Here is a 22,059-nt window from a genome sequence, read left to right on the forward strand (position 1 = left end):
ATGACCACCAGCAGTAGACCATAGTAAAAGACTAGTTAGAGATTTTTTCGCATTTCAAAAGAATCATACATAAACATAGATTTCTCAGAAACCCTGGATATCAGCTTTAAGTACAAGGAAAATTACTGATTTATATATATATACTCAAAAAAGTACCATTAAAAGCAACTCGATTACAGTAACGTGAGAAATTGTAATCCATTACTTTCACCTCTGTTTTCCAGACTAAGCCAAATAAGGAAGCAGAACGTTTCTCCCATGTCTGAATTCCACATTACAGTTCTTAAATCTGTGATCTAATCAGCTGCTGTAACGGCGTAACCATTAAATACTCTGTAACATCATCACTTTTTACTCACCTCGTGAAAACAAAAATGGAAACCTGAGTCACTGTTGGGTAATTCATTGGTAAACTTGCTTTTTTTCCCCTCCTTGCACTTGTTTCAGAGTAAATTTAGCAGCTCCTACACACCCACGTCATAGCCAGGCTTGGCCAGGACACCCGGTGCAACCTTGGTTTTTTTTTAGGAACATCAACATGCATGACTACCATCTGAGTCATGGCGGAACCTCCAACACGCACATCCTAGCAAGGCAAGTCCTTTTCTTTGCCAGGACAATGTGTCGAATCAGGATGCTACACAAACAGTCATCCACCTACACAGCGTTCATCACCCATAAGGTTTTCCTCCACTTGCTCATCTGGTTTTCATCACCCCCCCACCACCACCCCCCCTTCACCCAATGGGGTAAAAATAGAAATCCCCAATCAGTGGAAATGTGGCGATAGTGAAGAAGTGAAACCTCAGTTTATGGAAGCTATCTCCTCTCATATTTGGCTTTGGTTGATCTTACTGACATGTGAGAGTTGATGTATGCAGAAATCTTTCCAACATCCACATTCTGGCTCTGCAGGAATTTAAAAAAAAAACCCAGATGATAATACAGGGGGTTACTGTACAAAAGTATTCGAGTAAGTGGATATGATGAGGTGAGTATGTAAATAAACACCAAATAAATACAGTTTATGGCTTAGAATCTACAGTATAACCTGAAACCTCATGGAGAATGTAAACGTTGGTCTTTAGCTAGCTACTGAACATGACCACAACCTTCTGTTATATAGCCTACAGTAGATGTAGGAGTTAGCTCATCAATAGTAGCCTAATGCCCAAGCTTTCTAAAATAACAAAGTTTGAGATTATGCATTCACTTATTATAATCATAGACATTTCATAGCAGTGAAAAGTCATATGTTAATGGAATTTGTATAAAATTTCCAATCCTTGGTTTGAAAAGTGGCCAAAAATCCCACTTTTTCATCAAATGTTAACTGTAACCATAACCTTAATTGTCATAATTGGTTGTTATATATTGTGTCATTATTTGATAGTTATACATAAGCCTGGTATTTCGTTCAAGCCTGGAATCCATCCTAATCTCCTTGTATTTTTCAATGTTTAAAACAGGCGATTAGTGGAAACGTGCACAAGGCATTTGAGTTCTGGAGGCGGGACAAACACGCACACAGTAACCAATCAAAAGAAGAGCGGACGTGACAAGTATAGTATAGCATGACAAGCATAGATCTTTTTTCCAGAGCAGCAGCTCTGAACGGCTTCTCCGTGGTGGTGGTTAGTTTGACCCTGCCTGGCGCTAGAGATTTGACGTTTTTTTCTGTACGGCTCTGATTGGCTGGATTTCTCTCGAAATGAGGAAGTGAGCAGATACGTTGGCATTATCATACCCACTTATATACATAAAGTAAGGAAGTGTGTGTGGCTTATCTTTAAAATCTAGGACTATGCTGTGGAAGTCTAGAAGCGACAGTTGCTGTATGAAAGAGGAACTGTGTAGTTATAGACTTGTTAGTTTGTTTAGTTTCAGTTATCAGCGGTTGTTGTTAGCATGTTGCATATATTCAGGGTTAAAATTAAACTACCAACCGGCCAGTTTTCGGGTTGTTTTTCTAGCGATTTACTGGCTTCGTTCTTCATCGTTTTTCCGAAGCATGTTCTCCAATTCCCGCTCTCATTTTACAGGTTAATATTTAAACAAAACGTTTGGTTACTTAGCACCAGTAAGGGATCTATTTTAAAAGTAGGTGCACAGTACAGTGGCAGCAGAAAGCTGATCCGTAAACAGGCTGAGAACTCCATATTCATATTCAGAAACAATGATGAACATTCAAACGATCAGTTTCCTGTGAGATGGCACCAGGGGTGGACTGGCCATCTGGCAAACCGGGCATTGTCCCAGTGGGCCGTCCACCCAAAGTGGGCTGGTCCTGGTCCTTTCCATTACGTTTTCTTTTTGACGAGCAAATGGAGGCAGACATGGTAACTGGTGGCCAAAAATGGTACGAAAGCGGCAAAAACGTGGCAAGAAAAGAGTGAAAAGTGACTAAAATGGGCCAAAAGCAGTCAAGAGTGGCCCTAAAATGGGCAAATAAAGAGGAACCCGGTGGTATGTAAGGGCAAGGGGCAGCTTTATTGGGCAAAATATGGCAAACAATAGTAAAAAAGGGCAAAAATGTGGAACATATAGAGACTAAAAAGGAAACAAGTCGTTTTTATTGAGCAAAAGTTAGCTTATTTGGATGAAAAGTGGCCAAAGAAAAAAGTGTTAAAAAGAACTTGCAAAAATAGACAAAAAATAGGGGAAAAAATGGATATGTATTGGCAAAAGGTAGCTAAAGTCTGAAAAAATTGGACATAGGAAGTTGCAAAATGGCCAAAGAAAATAGGTAAAAAGGGGTTAAAAAGTCCTAGCCCACCTCTGGATGGCACCGTGTTTGACCAGGTGTGGGGCTGCTCTGGATGGAGGTGTGTCTGAGAGCATTTGCCTCTGACTTCACACGTTCTGCCACAGAGAAGTTTAGTGTAAAACTTTCACACCCCTCCATTCTTCCCTCCCCATGCAAGCGTTACTGGCCATCTGATACCACATCCTTCCTGTGAGTCTCCTTCCTGTCCCTTGTCTTTGTCTGACTTTTTATGGACAAAGCCAGGTCAAAGGAAGTGATGATTATCACAAGAGGGGCGGTGGGGTGGGGTGGGGTGGGGGGAAGATCAATGGAATACACAACCCTGGGTTCTCATTACTCAAGCATTACTTCTTCAGTGGATCAGATAGTCTCCTGATCAGTGGTTTCTATCTTCTGAGTGTGATCGTCTCATCTGTATTGGAACTGTTTGTAAAGTTGGTGACTTCATTCTCTGTAATTCCACTAACACTAAAGGACAGTGGCTAATTAAATCAGTGGGGGGTGTTTCCTGTGCGTCGATCGTTTCTCAACAGCTGTTACCAGCACTGCTTTAACCCCTTTGTAGCGATGTCTAGCCCGGTCAGAAGATTTTCGCAAAATAAAAGCGATATTTCTAAATGTCGACAAAGTGTTATTGCGCTTTGAACGCATTTCCATTGAAGACTACTTTGTGCAGAAGCCTAGTAACTGCTGTGTAATCTCATGCTGTGAGACTTTGCTGCAGGAAGATGGACGCTCCAAACCTCCTCATAACACTCTAGTATAACGCTAAGAAATGTCTTGGTCTCCTCTCCTATCCACACGTATCGCGCCATGGAGAAAAGTGGTCATGTGACCAACTACGACACATTCTGTGACGTGTAATTGTGGAAAAAGTATTTCCATTGAGTTTTTCAGTATCAATATCGAAATGTCTGAAATTCCTCCTCATGAAAGCGTTGAAAACATGAAAACATTTAATGATAGTATGTTAAGAAAAAGAGGAAACCATGAATCATAATTTATATTTCAACAAAACCCACACTTGGCCTGATGAGTACAAACTGAAGGAGAATAATAAATAAATGTCTTTGAATGGTAAAAACTTCCTTGAATGAACCTTTTTCCAAGACGTACGTCATCGCTTCCTACTGGTTCGTTTTCCCCTGCCGAGCTAAACTTTGATAAGAGCACGTCCTTGTCCTTCTTTTAACGTCCCCCGGGGAGAGTTTTGTGTGTTTCCTGCATTCCAGGCCCCCTACAACTACTTTTGTTCTGTTTTATTTCTTCATCCCTTTGATATCTCAATCAAGCACAACAAAAGGCATCACAGATGTATGCTCGGTAGGTATGGAGAAAGAGAGATGATTGATGCAAAAGTTTTGAGGGTGCTTTTCTTGCAGGAAAGAAGAGGAAGCTTGGGCTCTCTTTATTCACCCTCTCCTCCCCCCTTCATTCCCTCCTTTTTTCTGAGATTAGACTATGCATCCAGACAGATGGTTCCCGTCTGCTGGCTTTTTTCAATTCACTTCCTCTCGTCACAGACAGCTCCCCCCCAACTCCCCCTCCCTTGCTCTCCAGCCATTCCTCCCACCCCCTCTCCCTCTCTTTCTCCCCTGCCCCCCCCCCTTCAACGGCTTCTCTGTTATGTGGCTGGAAATAATCTTTTATTGCCCAGTTGTTCGGAAGTGACCTCCTGCCCTTGATTAGATAGGGCCAAGTCCTATCACACGATTGTGTTTGAGCTGGGGGATACCCCCCCATGCCCACTACCCCCCCCAACGCCACACACACACGCAGACCCTGTCCCCATCCCCCCTTTCCTCATCTACTGCCAGGGCCTTGGTGATCCTGTGAGAGGGGACAACAATGGGGGCTTTAGCCCTGTCCGGCTCTTCTCGGGGGGCAGCAGGGTGGGGGTCACAAGGGACTTTCTTTTTTTTTCCATCCATCACTGGGTGGAAGTTGCAACCCCTCATCGGACCCCCCCGTCCCGTTCCCAAAGCCACCATCCCATATCCATCCGCGATGGTTAACCTCCCAGTTGCCGGATTCTCACCCTTCGACCCTTCAAAGCCTCCTCCTTCGATTTCCTTTTCTTGCTGACCCCTTCAGCCCATGACCCCCCCATTCCTCTCCCCACCACCAGGAGCCCTCCCAGACATGGTTAGATAGACTTTAATCTCCTACGCTATCAGCGAAGCTTTGAAGCTGCTGTGTGGTCGGTCAACAGGTGGGCTTGCTTTGGATTAAGATGGTTTTGATCCTGGTAAATATCCAGGTTCTCTTCAAATATCAGTCCAGATTAGACTAGTCTGATCACTGCAGTTGCTCTGTTTTTTCTCCCCCAATCTGACCTCAAATTTGATGTAAAGAAGCACTGATGTTTAATGAAAAAAACCTCATCAGTAGCTGGGTTTCCATCACCCTTGGAAATGCGCAAAATCTAAGTCGCGCAATAGAAACTGGTAATGGAAATACTCAAATATTGCTAAAAAGTTTTTAGGAGGAATTTCAGATGTTTCGATAATGAAATGTATTGCAAAAGCGCAATGGAAACACATGGAGAAAACATTGCGCGGTGCGTGTGGATAGGAGAGGAGACCGGGACATTTCTCAGCATTATACTAATAAATTAGCGACATTAGACGTGAAACAACAACGGAATACAGAGTGTTATAAGTAGGTTTGGAGCGTTCATTGTCCTGCAGTGAAGTCTCGCGGAATGAGATTTCACAGGAGTTCTGAGGCTCCAAAACAACCATCAATGGAAAAACGTTCAAAGCGCAATTATACTTTGTCGACATCTAGAAATACCGCTTTTGTTTTGCAAAAATCTGCAATGGAAACACAACTATTGACACGCAGGAGGTCAGCAGCTGTACTACGAATCAGGAAATACAAGAAATAACAGTAAGAATAAAGTAAAAAAATTCTATGCATCCAGGAAATTCACTTTGATCTCCTGTCATGTTTCGGCTGTCAACTGCCAGTCTTCTTCAGAGGCGTCTGCTGATAGCTTTGAAGTTTTCCTGACTTCAGCATTATAATTCCAGGAAGTTCTTTTTGTTTTCTTTCTAAATAATATGTTTAGGTTTTATTTATTCAGACAACTGTTTTTCAGGAAATTCCCTTTGATCCCCTGACATGTTTCAACTGTCAACTGCCAGTCTTCTACAGAGGCGTCTGAAAAAGACTGGCATATTAATAAAAAAGAAGACAAAAATAACTTGCTGGAATTTCTTCTATGCATCAGTCTATGGGACTCCATACCCCACAATGCAATGTGCCAAACTTTACCAAAAATGTGTTAACAGTTAATCTTTGATTTATTGATCTATGAGGCCTACACCGTCTTTATCTGATCAAACTTATTGTCGGATTTTATGTCAAAAGTATATTTAATGTATTATTTTTGAAGTTTTGCATTGCTATGGGTTTTAGTTGCTGGTGTTAAAATCTAAAAAACTAAAGTTCTTAAAGTCAGGCAATAGTGGAAACACATATATCTTTAGCTATGCGTGAAACGTTCTCTTTACTTCCAGTGACAGTATTGATAGATTCCCCCACATGCTTTTACTGTTTATTTTAAGCTGTACAAATTCCATCCCAGCAGCAGTGATGTAACTTCCCAATCGGAGACATGACATGTTCCCACAGCTTTTGCTTATTTTACAGTGCGGTCGCTCTGTTCAGCTGAACAACCTCACAAAGTACTTTAATAGCTTTCAAACTCCGCATCCAGCAACAGCCTTTATTAAAAGCACAAACCTCAGAAAAAAGCCGACTCCCGCTTTCATGTAAACAATTTTTCCAGCTTTGGTGTCAGTTTTACTGCAGCGCTGCTCGAGGGAGAGAGGAACTCGTTTTTTTGTTATGTTTTTTTTTTACCGCCTCTCTCTTTCCTCGGCCTTGTTTGTCTCCTCGTCCTCTGGAGCTGTAAACTCATAACAAAACCCTTGGTGTCCAGTTTCACTTTGGGAATGAAGGCCAGGCGGTATGAATAGGAGGTGAAGAGACAACTCTGATTACCTCCATAAAGGAGCTGACCTCATGTTGCTTCTTATGCTCGACACAACATGTTTCATGCTCTTTGTTTATGAATGTATGGAAAACAGGAGCGTTGAATAAAACAAAGTGTCTAGCTTGAGGTTACACAAGTTACCAAACTCACCAAATCGCCCACAAGAACTAGACCTGATTAAAACACCATGAACCTGTAGTGAATTTTGTTTAGTAAAAGATCGTACTGATAATACTAAGGGTTTTGTCCCGATAGACGTGCATTTGTGACGTTCTCCCCCTGTCCAATCAGAAACCTTCCCACCTTGGTTTGGCTTGGTTTGTGTTCAGAACGCAACTTCTGATCCGCTCCAAACAGCCTCTGGTTCTGTTCCATGAGCTAACCAGTGAGGGGGTTCTTACTGGAGTAGAGACTTCTCTAAGCAGAGAATAGGAAACCTGAAGATGAGGCTCCTAACTATGGTGAAAGTGTGCTCAGAAACTTCTTTCTTCTCCGTTTGTTCTTTCAAAACATTCAATATAGAGCAGCAACAATTTGTCTTGCTTTTGGTGGTATTAAAGCCCCGTTCTTCCTGACCCCCCACAAATCTGTGTGCTCCACATCATCTCCAATATACTTCCTGTTTTTAGTTCACAGTGCCCCTAATGGGTCTTGGCTTGCTTTGCCTTGTAGCCTAACAGCGCGATGGGGACTTCTCCTGCTGGAACGTCCAATATTGCACTTTAGTCGAGCAGCCAATAGTAATACCCAATATAGCTCATGGAGCACACTGCTTGTAGAAAGATTCCCAATTGGCTAAAATTCTGAATTTCTAAAGTTTAAATATAAAGCCAAGAGGAGACTTTGAAATACAATATGCTCAAAGGTGACTGCATTTTTGACCAAATGACGACAAAAAACTTACATACTGCAGCTTTAACAGTGTGCAGAAACTTCTGCCTTCTCCATGTGTTCTTTCACAACATTCAACGATAGATCAGCAGCAGGTTGCGATTCTTCTGGTGATTTTAAAGCTCTGTTTTGCACCGTCGCAGGTTCTCCTGACCACCCACAATGCTGTGTGCTCCACATCATCTCCGATATTCTTCCTGTGTTTGATCCGCTCCAAGAGCGGTTGCGTTCATGGTGCTTCTATTAGCTCTAGACTTCAATTGGAAACGCTCTGAGACCGACAGAAACAAATGCTCTAGAATTTGCCTGTTTGATCCGCTATCGAATTTGTTTGCGTGTTCACACCGCCCAAACAAGGAGGACCATCAGAGCAAATGCTCTAGGGTTCGTTGGTGTGAACGCACCCTAAGAATTCTTATAGAGCAGTTCACCATAATCAAAAGGAGCTCCAACACTCATCTTTGTGTTGGTTTTAGTCATAAATAAAAAAATTATAGAGTAAATTTGAGAAATTTGGAGCTTGAGGTTACCCAAATTACCAAACCTACCAAGTTGCCCAGAAGAGCTAGACCTAATTAAAACACCATGAACCTGTAGGGAATCTGATTTGCTAGCTCTATTAAAAGATTGTAGATAATACTAAAGTTTTAGTCTTGTTATTTCCTTTAAAAGTCCTTATAGAGCAGCCACAAGGAGAAAAAACTTGATGGTCCATTAGACACGGCTACTTCTCAAGCAAATTTTCCTCCTCTAAATTGTTTCAATGTTCACCCAGACTTGTCGCCCTGGTAAGACCACTTTTCCTCCTCACTCGTGTCGTGCACAACGATCTCAGACGCTTCTCGTATATGTAAACAGTGCAGCCGTTCGCCGGCTCTGGCCGCTCCGATGCACAACAAGAGCTCACAATAATCAGAAGGCGCTCCAACACACATCTGTGTGTTGTCTATAGTCATAAATAAAACAATTATACAAAAAATGTGGAGAATTTTCCACTAATCTGGAAAAACCTGTATGTGCTATAGTTTGAGACAAAATAATGAAAGGTTTTCCCCATTACTAAAGTGTTTTTATTTTGCACAAATCTTGTTTAATTGTGGAATGCACCCAGTGAGGCATTATATTAAAAGTAGCTCTAACCTATTATTTCCATGGAGAGATATATTACATGACCTAACCTTAGGTGTGAGGGGAGGGGATCTGTGTATATATCAGTATCTGTTTATACTGGATATCGGAAATCTAGCATTGGACATGGTTGGCAAAAAGCTAATATTGAACATCCCTAGAGAAAAACACTATTAAAACCTAAATATAGAGGAAAATGTAAAGGAATCAGATTTGACCGAATGCTAACACTGCACTGGAATTTACAACTCAATGTCACATATGGCCAAACATTGCTGCTCACGATGAATTGTATTTTAAGGTATACAATTGTTCAAAACAGTACTTTAAATGTTTTTCCTAAAATTAATGTGCGCATATTTTATTTATTGTAATACATTAAACACATTTTAAGTTATATACACGACTGGTACAGGTACCTTTTAAAATATAGCAATAAATTAGATAGAAATATGCAAATTTACAGCCAGTTGACCAAGTACTGGTAAGTGGAAGCTAAGCTAACTTCAGTATTCTAGTCACCTTTCTGTAACCCATGCAGTTTCCAGGTATCACACCCCCGAACTGAAGCCAATCACAGTTTGTTCAGGGTTCACCCTCAGAGATGTAAACTTAATTTCACTGAGGAAACCTTTGAAAGATCTGTGCTATATGCTGAACTCCATTCAACCAAGACGTATCTATGTCGGAACCCTCAGGCCAAAGAAATCTTAGGATTTGTGTCTCGCGTCCCAGGTTGAAACAATCAAATACCAGAATGGATGTTCCGTATTGGCTTCGACCAGAATACTTTTAATAATTGCGTTACTGATTGTTTACAGGTTGACAGTCTTCTTGTTACAGTAAACAATCCAACCACAGAGGAATAATTATGGGCATCTGCGCTGCCAGGTCTCTTTATTCCCTCCATCCAATCTGCAGTGTGGGGGTCTTGAACAGAAAAAGCTTAAGACTGCCATCGCACCCCAGGGGAAAGAGTGTGTGTGTGTTGAAGGGTGGGGGGCATCCTTAGATCAAAGGCGCGGGACATAGAATTGGATTATCTGTTGTTGATTTTAGGCTTAGGATCAAGCACTGGGTACTAGAAATGTGTTATTAGGAAATTAGCAGGCTGGGTCATCGAATGGCCTCCTTTTCATCTTTTAATAACGCTTCTGTTTTTCCAGCTCTTTAAATACCTCTGAGGTATTCATGTACACATCTTAGTGTTGCTTTAAAAATTAGGAAAAGAGTTGATAAGGAAAAAAGTGTCAACATCAAAACAACTCCCTGACGGGAAACAGGGAAGTACGGTAACTCCACATCTACAACCAGCACGTTTCTTTTTTTCTGACAACTTAGGCTGTCTTGATCCATGAAATCCTGTAGCTTTCAATTATTCCCATTCCCACTCTGCATTGGTCCTCAACATTTCAATTTCCAGCCCTGTGAGAGGTGTGATTCTATCTCCACCTCTTTCAATGGTGGTATTATGCAAGGGGGAAATGGGACCTTAAGGGCAGGCACTTTCCTGCTGTAGATCTTATTAACTATGTCCCCCTATAATAAAACACAGCTTGACCCTTGGAGACCACACCTCTTAACAGAAGCAGACCTGTCAATCACAGTTCCCTGGCAAGGCTCGGACACGGTGGACTATGGCATGATTGGCACCTCGAGGGAATGCAGACGGGCTCTGAGGGAGTATGCAGAGATGCCGGCGAAACAACAAAGATAAAGTATTTTCCATGTCACTGCTCAACAAGAGTGTTGTGTGAGTCTGTGTTAGTTGCAAAGGAGAGAGAAGAGTGTCTGTGGCCACTGTTACATGATGTTTTTAATTAAATTATTCAGAATTACTGTGTTCTGCTTCGTGTTTACATGGAAATAGTAATTCCAAATAAATGTTTACATGGAAAAACTTTATTTAATTCCATTTTAGGTCTAGTGGTTGGGAAGGGTTCTGATTGGACGGGGTGAACGTTACATATCACGTCTATCAGGGAAAAAAAAAAAACACAACAAACCTTTGATTGTTGGCTACAACATAGAAGACCACACATGAAAACTGTTTTGGTAAAGATAGTAGCTACAACCGTTACAATGATAAACCTGATATTACAGCCTGTGCATGCAGTACGGGGCCACATTTACTCTGTCTCCAGGTTTTAGTATCACCCGTTTGATGAAGCCTGTTCCATTTGTTAATGTCCTTGTGTGTGTAATATGTCTGTGAATGTCTGCGTGTTTATGCTTCCGTCCATCCACTCTTTTCATTATATCCATGTCTTCTAAGGCGCTTATTAAATGAATACAGTAGTTTTGGCTCGAGTCAGGGCCGCCATCTTGGATTATATCATCACCAGCGTGTAATCGCAACTGGCCGAGCATGCTCAGAATGACTGGAATTAACTTAAAGTGGAATTAAACCTTTACAGGATTTAAAAGAATTATTTAATTTGGACTTAAAATCAGAATAAACCAGCCACCTAATTAGGATAAGTTTAATTCTAAATTACATTTGCATTCAGAATTAAATGTTTACAAGGTCAGTTTAAAGAGGATTTACCTTTTATTTTGAATTAAAGGGGAATAAAAGCTCTCATGTGAACCTGGCCTGTGTTGTTGCACAGATGCCAATCTGTGGAGCAGATACAGAGGCCTCTGTGGATTCCAACGCGCTCACAGTGGACACAGAATTTTCAAAGTGATTTTCCTTGCAACCCAAAAAGTTGTTGTTGCAGACTTCTGTGTGCGAGCCACTCTAATCCTTCCAGGTTTCAGAGGAGTAAATCAGGAGCACGTAGAATGTTTCAGTTGGCCTCCCTGACAGTAAAAGAAAAAGCTTGGCACAAACTATAGGCGATTTTTACAGTCCGCTTAACCGTCTTTCCAGAATATCTCCAGAATCCAAGTTAATCATACTCTTACCATCGGGGCAGTAAGTGTCAAAATGTATCTGTATGTTCTGGCTTTTACTGGTGGAACAAAAAAACACAAAATGACATACCCACATGACCTAACTTGTTTAATATGGATTGATATTTAATAAAATGTACCCTCTTTCTGCTAGCAATATAAGATATGGCACAACTTGTACGTATTTCATAGTTTCTGCATCCCATAGATGCTAGCTAAAAGGCAATGGTCAATAATAAAACACAATATTCTGCTTTTCTAGTTGCTTTAAAAGTTCAGATGAATGCCAAAGTTTAGATGAATACTGCAGCTATGTGACGGGTAGATTCCGATGGAGTCTAATGACCACAGAACTAACAAGAACATCACAGTCATAGTCGTTATGAAAACAGACACGTCACTGGCATTTCCTTGGTGTTACATTGCATAATTGTTAGTAAGTTATTGTTCTCTCCAAGAGGCTGCATTATTTGCAAACTGAGCAGTGTTGTTAAAAATCATCTATTCATATTCAGTACTGTTGGAGTAGATACAGGTGGTTAGCGTTCACCAAGTTCTCGGGAAAACTGATTGAGCATAAATTCAACATTTGGAGTACATGTACTCAGTTTGGGTCTACTAGTGAAGTAAACTTCACTGAAGAAAAATGTGTCTCTAGTACAACTAGTAAGCCTTATATGCTAATAAGGGGATGGGAAACACAAATTCAGGCTTTCTGTTGGCTTTCAAAATTATTACAACCATTCTGAGTACTGTGTTATAAACCTTCCTACTTTTGCATTTGATCTACTAATACTACTAATGTTTTTTTATATATATTTTGCTTTACTAGTACTAGTAGTGAGATTTTAAGTATAGCCTACTACTAGTGTAGGCTACTTGTAAACAACAATTTTGTTCAAAGGTTTTTGGTGCACTAGTGCATGAGTAGACCTTGTTAGTAAAGCAAAATTGTCTACTAGTAGACAATTCTGTGTTAGTGGTAGTAAAAAAAATCAAAGCTTTACTAGTTTACTGGTTTGCTTGAAGTACTAGTGATACTTTTTGGTCTACTAGTAAAGTGTACTCATGTACTAATAAACCAAATATTAATACATCCTCCAAATTTGAGTATAAAGCCTATGATTGAACGAATCTTGAAGAAACAGCGCTAGTACCGGTACTTGTGTTTCCCGAGGTAAGCAATTCAATGCTTCTAAAATATGTACCTATTTTCATCACTTTTTCATCAATGCCTTTTTTGCTACATTACTCCCATTTCAGCCAAACAAGATGTGCTAGTAGTACAACCATCTCATACATCAGCCATTAAAACAACTACAGAAGAATAAGTATCCAGTTTCTAGTTTAGTGTCACAGTGCAGCTAGGGCTAACCTAGCATAAAGCAGGGGTGTGGTCCAGGCTATTGTAGCGCTAACACACCATTTTCACTCCTATTGTCAGTTTTAGAAACTCAAATCAAACTCTTTGACGGTACAATAAAACCAGAGTAGCTAATAGCATTTGGTTGACTTTTATTAGGGCCCGAGAAGGCCCTAATGTTCCCGTAATTATTCTTCCCGGGACTCATTAGCACCACCTAGCATTTGTAGCTTTCCACTGCTTTGATCTAGCTGGATGGAATTCAGTAGGTAAATGCATTGGACCGTGACTAGCAAAAATGGAATTTGGACCTATAACCTAAATTCAACAGGAAGTCTGCAATTTTGAATTTAGCGGGCCAAATTTGGCACTTTTTCTCAAATTTTGGTCTTTAAAAGCAAACTCCACCTAGAGTCTTCATAATTTCCACTTGAAATTTTGGATTTATGTTCTTGACAAGTTGAAGACAAATAGTTGTTAAAACGGTGAGTTTTCACCACATTGCCAGGCCTACAGGCTGTGCTAAATTTTCATCAATTTCAAAACTGGAATTTTTTTAATAACTCAGCCGAAACTCATTCAATCAAAACCCAAAGTCATTTCCTGGTTACAACAGGAAGGAAGCTAACATGTCTGCATGGCAAGTCTGCGCTGACCTGTTGTTAAAAAAAAAAAAAACCCACTAAGCTGAAAAGAAGCTTTGATGTCAAATATATCAAACGTTTAGGTCAAAATAACGTTATATATTCACAAATTTAACTCGCCACTGATGCGAAACATCTTCTTTTCATCTATTTGGTGACGTTGGAAAGCAGATGGAAAAACTAGCCATCATCTGCGTCTCTTCCTGGGTTCGGCTCAGAAGTCGGCCAGCTGTGAAACCTGTGTGCGAAAGTTAAAAGGAATCTTTTTTTTTTTTTTTTTTTTAAGGCTCGCCTGTGATTCTCACACCATTACTCAGGATGAATCAAAAAGAGGAACACTTTACTGGAACAAAAGCAAAAAGCAGGAGAAGGGAGAAGAGGGTGAATGAAAAAGTGAAACCAGCTGTCTGAGAGCGCCTCATCTTTTTCTATTTTTTTTTTTTTTTTTAACGACGGTGTGTCGACGCATGCTCAGTGACGCGCCCAAGTTCAGCCACAATCAAATGCTCAATTTGCCTTTACAGGAAAATCAAAGATGTTCAGGCCAAGGTTGATGCTTTCTTTCTTTTCTTTTCTTTTCTTTTCTTTTTTTAAAAGAGTCGAGTCGGGAGGCCGTCTGACTGCTCTCTTGTTATTGTGCTGTTAAGATATATATGAGGTGTAGCTGGTGCAGACAACAAAGGCTCACTCTAATTCTTTCCTTTCCTGAGGGGGTAGAGAAAAGTGTGCCCACATCAAACTTCCAGACTCACCCACACCATGTTGCACAGGTGCAACTTTAAAAGAAAGAAAGAGCTCTCAGGAGAGGCTGTAAAAAAACAAAAAAAAACCTCTGCTCGTCTGCTTTTCAACTTTCTCCTTTATATGTTTTAGTAGCACCGATATATATTTGGTTCTGTTGTCATGAAACGACAAAAAATGATGACGGTTAGCGTGAACACAAATTCCTTCTTTGATTAATCCCATATATTGTTGGATAACTGTGGTATAGGTTTGGTTGACTATATAACACCTAAAGGCCTAGTTTAAAAAGAAAAAGTGAGCATACTGATGGAAAAGTTATGCTAAAAAACAATAACAACATTCATTATCATTTCAAATGGTTGTATTTTGGCATGCATGTGTCTTTTAGAAGTGTAATTTTGAAGTAGAAAAACAACAACCACATTTTGAAAACCCTACTAAATCTAAATGTTAAATCTAAATCTAAATCGTGACTCTAAATCTAAATATCACGGGTTAAACTAAATATTTAGCTGATAAATGTAACTGTTATATTTAAATATAAATGTTGAATCTAAATGTTAAATGTAATGTTGAATCTAAATCTAAATGTTAATCTAAACATCGCGGGTGAAACTAAATATTTAGCTGTTAAATGTAAACGTTATATTTAAACATAAATGTTGAATCTAATTGTTAAATTTAAATGTTCAATCTAGTTATCACAGGTGAATCTAAATGATAAATCTAAATATCACGGGTGAAACTAAATATTTAGCTAATATGCAAATTCACCAAAATAAAAGCTCATTGACGGAAACGAACACTATCCACAGTCTTTTCAGATGGATTGAATGCGTCATTTGACATTGACAAATTTCACAAATATTTCTGTAAATCTGGCCAAAAGTAATGTAAAAAAAAATTCACTTATGTTTTTTAAATGTGGTTTGTTGCTAAAAGGTTGCTATTTATTTTAGCATGCACAACTTTACAATTGGCGCTCATCAGTAACTGCTACATTATGGTGTAGTCTTGGATATTCCATTTAATTTCTAACTGTAAATAATTCATCCATGTTTCAGTACATTTTAGAAAAAGTCTAAAATGCTTGTTAATATTGATATACATATAGAGGCAGAGGAGTCTCCTTTCTGTCACATTTGCAGACGTGCAGCCTGGTGACATTAGGAAATCTTTGGACTTTTATGACATTCCCTTTATCACTTACAGATCCGTGCTGTAGATAACAGAGTTGTCCGGATGCCATTACCACGGCGATAAACGGCTCCGTGCTGATAAAATTCTACCTCATCATGCTAAAGGTTGCTGATTCTCACTGACGCTGTAGCAGACGTGTCGAACTTGTTTTGACCTAAATAGGCCTATAAAGCAGATAAGCTATCTCACATCCTCAGGAAGTACACCCCACAAACACTGTAAGAGTTTACAGCTCCTCAGCTGTAATGCTGTGGAGGTCACGGATTGGACAAGTCACTCGCTTTGGCTTCACATCTCAGATCGTTGCATAAATCATGGGTTCTCAACCCATTTGGGTTCGCGAGACACTGTGAGGGGGGTCGCCAGATGCCTTGAAGAAACTAAGATTATTTTCTGAACAATTTAAGCCCATTTTTGCTTATTTTTACCCTTTTTCTGCAACTACACCAAACTTGCCATTTTTTAAGCTATTTTCATCACTTTTTCATCAATGCATTTTTTGCTACATTACTCCCATTTCTGCCACTTTTCCAATAAAAACCTTTTTCTGCACATTTTCGCCACTTTGAAGACATTTTCAGCACTTATAAATAGGGCTGCCACTTTAACACGTTAATTGCTAATTTACCACATTCACGATTTGTCGTGCCCATTGTTCCTACTTCTTTCTCCCACTTTTACGCCAATATTGAAACTTTGAACCCTTTTTACAACTTTTTCTGTCAGTTTTTGGCCACTCTAATTTGCAACTTTTTGCCAATTTTTGTGTTTTTAAAAATCTAATTTCACCACCTTTTCCACCACTTTTTTTTTACCCATTTACATCTTTAAGATGACTTTATACTATGGCATAAATAATACAAAACTTCCTGGATAACAGTGGATATTATTCAGATGAATAAATAAATGTGGTTATCACAGATTCATAGAACAATAGACCATCATTTGCTGATTTTATGGATGGACCCCAAAAATCTCTCCCCTTTATTCCCCCTTATAGATGGTGCTGTCTCCACATGACTGTTCTTCAATGTTCATGTCTGTGTTCAACCACCTTCAGCTACAGTGGGGGTCCCCGGTCTCTGGAACCTTTATTTTGGGGGTCACGTGCTTAAAGGTTGAGAACCATTGGCGTAAATAAGAGAGAAAAACTCATGACGGATGCGTTCTTTTTACTTTACATGAGAAAAAACACGTTTTCAAATTGAAATTCTCTGAAAAACACTCGTTTCTTCATTTCCTTTCCAAACCTAAATGTAGCAGAAAGTGTTGCAACCCCCTAATTATCCAGACTGAACGTTGACAGCCAGCCTTGAAAGTCAATGAGATCGGGCTAATCAACGGTCAGCTATTATTTAGCTAAAGGTCACGCTCTCTGCAGAGGAAGTGCATCGCCGCCATCAATCTGGTGAGAAGGGCCTCCATGAGAAAGGATATGGAGGTCGTGGGCGGGGTTAAAAGTTTACTGCACTGTAGGTGCCAAACAGTATACATTCAAGCCCTTCCCCACAGCAGCACCGCCACCATCTGCATGTGAAAGGACGACTGCTTGTAGACGCGGCGTGTCCCACTTCCACATGTAGGAGACTCCACGGCCTTGTTGTCATTTATCATCTCTTCTTTGTCACCTTGTCATTCCCCTTTTTCCTCTCCTTTCCTCAGCTTTCACCAACTTTGCTGTCTGATTCAAGAGAAAAGGAGGTCTGTTGGGGTAGTAATGGGTGACTAGGATGCGGGGGTAGGGAGGAGGATGGGGAGGAGGAGGAGGGCAGGACACATTGAGTTTGCCAAGTCAGGCAGAGCGATGGACAGGAAGCCAGGCAGGAAGGAAGACGAGCCTCTACCCATGAAATGCCATTGTTTGTGTGATGTGACGTGAAAACAGCCAAAAAGTGAGCGATGGTGGTTTTCTCTGACCCACTTCTCTGATTGGCACAGAAACCATCAGCCTGCAGATGGAGATAAAAAAAACAAAACAATAGAGGAGATTGGTGGTTTAAAGTTTGATATGCAGTTGTTTTATGTCAGAATTAATTCCCCTCATAAATGTACCACAGCTATTCACCCACTTCCTAATGCAGACATATGCAAAATGACTCCAAAAGCACACAAAATTACAGCAAAAATTAACAAAATGACTCCAAAAACACACTAGACAACAAAAAAATACTCCCAAATACCAGGAAAATAAGGAAACAGCAACAAAAATACACAAAAATAACTCAAAAAACACAATCTGACAATGCGAATACACAGTATTTACTCCAAAAACACACAAGACTACTACAAAAATGCACAAAAACACCAGTAAAACAATATTAATAATAAAAATCACTCCAAAAACACAAAAAATACACAAACAGAAAAACACACACATTTACTCCAAAAACATGCAACATAACAAAACAATACACAAAACAGAAACAAAAATACACAAAATTACTCTAAAAACACACAAGAACACAAGAAGACCACAGAAATACAAGACATATTAGGAAAATAATAAAACAACAAAAATGACACAATCAGTCAACACAAATACACAATACTTCACATTACTCCAAAAACCACACAAGACGACCACAATAAAGCCCAAAAATACCAGGATAATAATTAAACAGCAAAAAACTGAAATATGACTAAAAATATTTAAACGACAACAAAAAGAAAAGGAAAATGTATAAAAAGACAACAAAAATACACAAAATAACTCAATAACACCAAAGACTAAAAACAAATTCTGAAACATATACAAAACAACTGCAAAACAACAACAAAAACATGCAATGTCTTTGTTCTTTCCTGAATTAATGCTCAGATTAGTCTTTATTGTAATGCTGATGATCATGTGACCCTTATATCAGATACAATCATATTTTTGAAACTCCGCTGTGATAAAAGTTGCTCATCTCTGTAGATTTAACTCTGTGCTACGAGTGTATTTATTCAGATTAGTGACGGCTCTTACATCCATCTTCTGCAAACAATGGCTCTTCTGAAGTTTGTTGATTTTTAAAAAGATTTCTTAAGAAAACAATGGAGAATGTTGTGGTTTTTAAAAAATATATCTGTATATTTGCTGGCACCAAAGTCATGAGTGGATGGCTTGGATCATGGATTAGTTTTCATCATATATTTTTAGACAGAATCAGATTGATTGTGAGCTGTTGTGTAGATTTAAGGTCATCAGAGGGATTGACAGCAGTGCCAGGAGTACGTCAGCTATCATTTACTACTTTGATTTCTATTGTGTTTGTCTGTTAGTATGAGAATAATGTTGCCAGATGATGTTTCCCAATCCGTGTATCATTCGTTCATTCGTTTTTCATTATGTAAAAAAAAACATGAAAAACGAAAAAAAAAAAAAAAAACACTCATTATTTGATATTTGTTTCAAAAACCAAAATGAAAAAACGGAAAATGCCCTTTTTTTCAAATTCAAGCTCTTTTGCTTCGTTACAGAAAACGAAAAAAGAAAAACAAACACCTTTATCCATTTTCTCCATTACTGATTTGCTAAAGTACGTGACCCGGAAGTGTACTCTCATCCGACGCTAACGGCTATGCTAACGGCAGTTCGGCATGACAAGATCGCTGCTTCCAACTGTGCATCAGAAACGTGTCCTTTTTGCTTTAGCTGGTGTTGGGCACAGAACCTCCTCACGGACATTTCAGAGGATTTAGAGACTCTTAAGTGTTGCAGAGTTAAAGATATCGCGAAATGTGTAACGCTTCACTTCCAGGTCACGTACTTTGGCAAATCGGTAATGGAGAAAACGAAAAAAGGTGTTCGTTTTTTGTTTTTCGTTTTCTGTACCGAAGCAAAAAAGCTTGAATTTGAAAAACAAGGCGTTTTCCGTTTTTTCATTTTTTCATTTTGGTTTTGGAAACAAATATCAAATAATGAGTGTTTTTTTTTCTCGTTTTTCATGTTTTTTTTTTACATAATGAAAAACGAATGAACGAATGATACACGGATTTTTCCCAACCAGTTCAGATTGTTTTTGTAGCTTCGCTGTGTAAACAAAGTCGATACAGGAGATGTTTTTGTCTGTATTTACAGATAACTATTGTGTATCTTTGGTCTAACATATTTTATTCAGAGGATGTTCAGATAAGGACGAATAGCTCGAGAAGTTTAAATCTTCCAACATAAGATCTAAATTTTTTGTTTAGTTTCTGTTTCAATGGCCTTCCTTAATTATCATCAAGCATGCCAAATTGATTGAGTTTTCTGTTTTTTTTTTAAACTTTGTCCGCCAACATGTCCCGTAAATGAAGTCCAATTTCATTATTTAAGATATCAAAATGTTCAGAATACTCAGGACATTGATGCTATCTTCTGGAGTTTTCCTAAGTTTAACAGTTATTGAACCATTGACCAAAATGATTACAAATCTGGTAACCCAAATCTGATTACTGGAATAGGGTGTTTTAGCATATGCATCCTCCCTCAATATACAATATCATGATAATAGTCGATGGTTTGATCATGAAGTCAGATCTACAGAAGCTGACGAGGGCCAATTCATCATTTGACAACAAACAGCAGATCGTGGTCATCTACAAAATGCCGTGAATCGGTTAATGTGTTAAACTATGCTTCAAAGTTGGGTTTAATGACAAAAATTAGGACCAGTTTTGATGGAAACTGTATTTGAAATGGCCCTAGTCAGCTTCCGTAGATTTGACTTTATGAGCAAACCTTCGACATTTATCACAATATTGTATTTTGAGTTCATTTTCAAAATTTTTTACTTTAATCTCAATATTTCACCTTTATTCTTGACATTTTGACTTTATTCTTGATTTGCTCAAAATAGTTTTCTCCATCAAAGTTGGCCCTAATCATTTCTTGAAGTTCCTAATTTAAATTAATGGTCTGAGTGGAAGAAGTATGGGGTTTGGTTGTGAAATGGAAATGAGCAACAAAAAGCACAAGAACTCCAGTTCAAAATCTCTTAAAAACTTGATGAAGTCTTGTGAATTACGTACTGATTACTAATGGACCTCCATTGATCAATGATTGATGAGTAAAGAATGGACTCATAAGTTCTTCACTGAGGAAAATGTTTTTGTTTTACTTCCATTTATCAACTGCAGACTTGATTTTAAAGCTTTGTTTTCTTTGTGTTTTTGCTTTCACCAACATCTGTTTCCCAACAGACAAAAAAAGATTTATAACCCTGATATTTAATACTTCCAATCTTCTCGTCATTGCACATCTCAGCGAATGTTTAGTTGCAGAACATGAATGCAGGTCACTTAGATTAGCTTAGTATATTGATTTAAAGATGCGTACCATTGACTCACATCAGCCCACAGCTGGACTATAACGACTGATTAGCATCATTACCCATGTTATGAACTTGACAGCTTTTTAAAGCTCATCTGGATGTTCACCTAAACAACAGGGAGAGTTTGAACCTTCCACTGCCTCCATCTGCTCACCATGAGTCCAACCTTTGATGAGCTCCTCTGGCACCGATGAGCTTCTGGCCTCACCCTCATCAACTGAAGATCAGCCAAATGCCATAAATGTCCCAATTGATCAGCCTCCTGGAGCCGTTTCTAATTCCACAGGTAGCCTTTAAAGGAGATAAACCAATAGGAAAAAGGGTTCTTCTTTTATTAGGGGCCAACCAATAGGAGAGCTGGAGAGTGATCTGACCATATAACACAGGTTTTTATCACAGTGGGGGCCACAAAAATATGATCGTAGCTGGTCTGAGGGCCACATATTTAGAATAATGACCAATAGTACAGGGAAGTAAGTAAGTAAGCAAGTAAGTAAGTAAGTAAGCAAGTACGTAAGCAAGTAAGTAAGTAAACACAATAAAATACAAACAATAAGAGACATAATCATAAAGGCAGCTCTATTGGCTCTGGAAAGCCTGTTTAAAACAGGAAGTCTTGAGCTGCTTTTTAAAAGTCTCCACAGAGTCAAGGGCGACCTTTAAAAGACCTGTCTCCTTTGGTTTTGCGACAGGTTCGAGGAACCATTCGCAGGATTTGACCTGAAGACCTCAGACTCCGAGCTGAAGTGTAGGGCTGGATCAGATCACTGATATAATCTGGAGCCTGTCCGTGAAACGCCCTGAAAGTCAGGACCAGAATTTAAAAGTTAACTCTGAAGCGCAATGGAGAGACATCAGAAAAGGAGTAATATGGTCTCTCCTGTTGGTGTGGGTCAGGAGCCTGGCTGCAGAGTTTTGAACATATTGCAGGCGGGTCATCTCCTTCTTATTTAGGCAGGTGAACAGGCTGTTACAGTAGTCCAACCGCGATGACACAAAAGCGTGAATAATAATTTCCAGCTCTTTTTGTGAGACCATCTGTCTCAGCTTGGAGATATTACGCAGTTGAAAGAAACAGTTCTTTGATAATGTCTGTAAGTTTGTGGACTTTGAAGGTTTTAAAT

Source organism: Gouania willdenowi, chromosome 10, assembly GCF_900634775.1.
Source record: "Gouania willdenowi chromosome 10, fGouWil2.1, whole genome shotgun sequence".
In the NCBI taxonomy this organism is placed as follows: Eukaryota; Metazoa; Chordata; class Actinopteri; order Blenniiformes; family Gobiesocidae; genus Gouania; species Gouania willdenowi.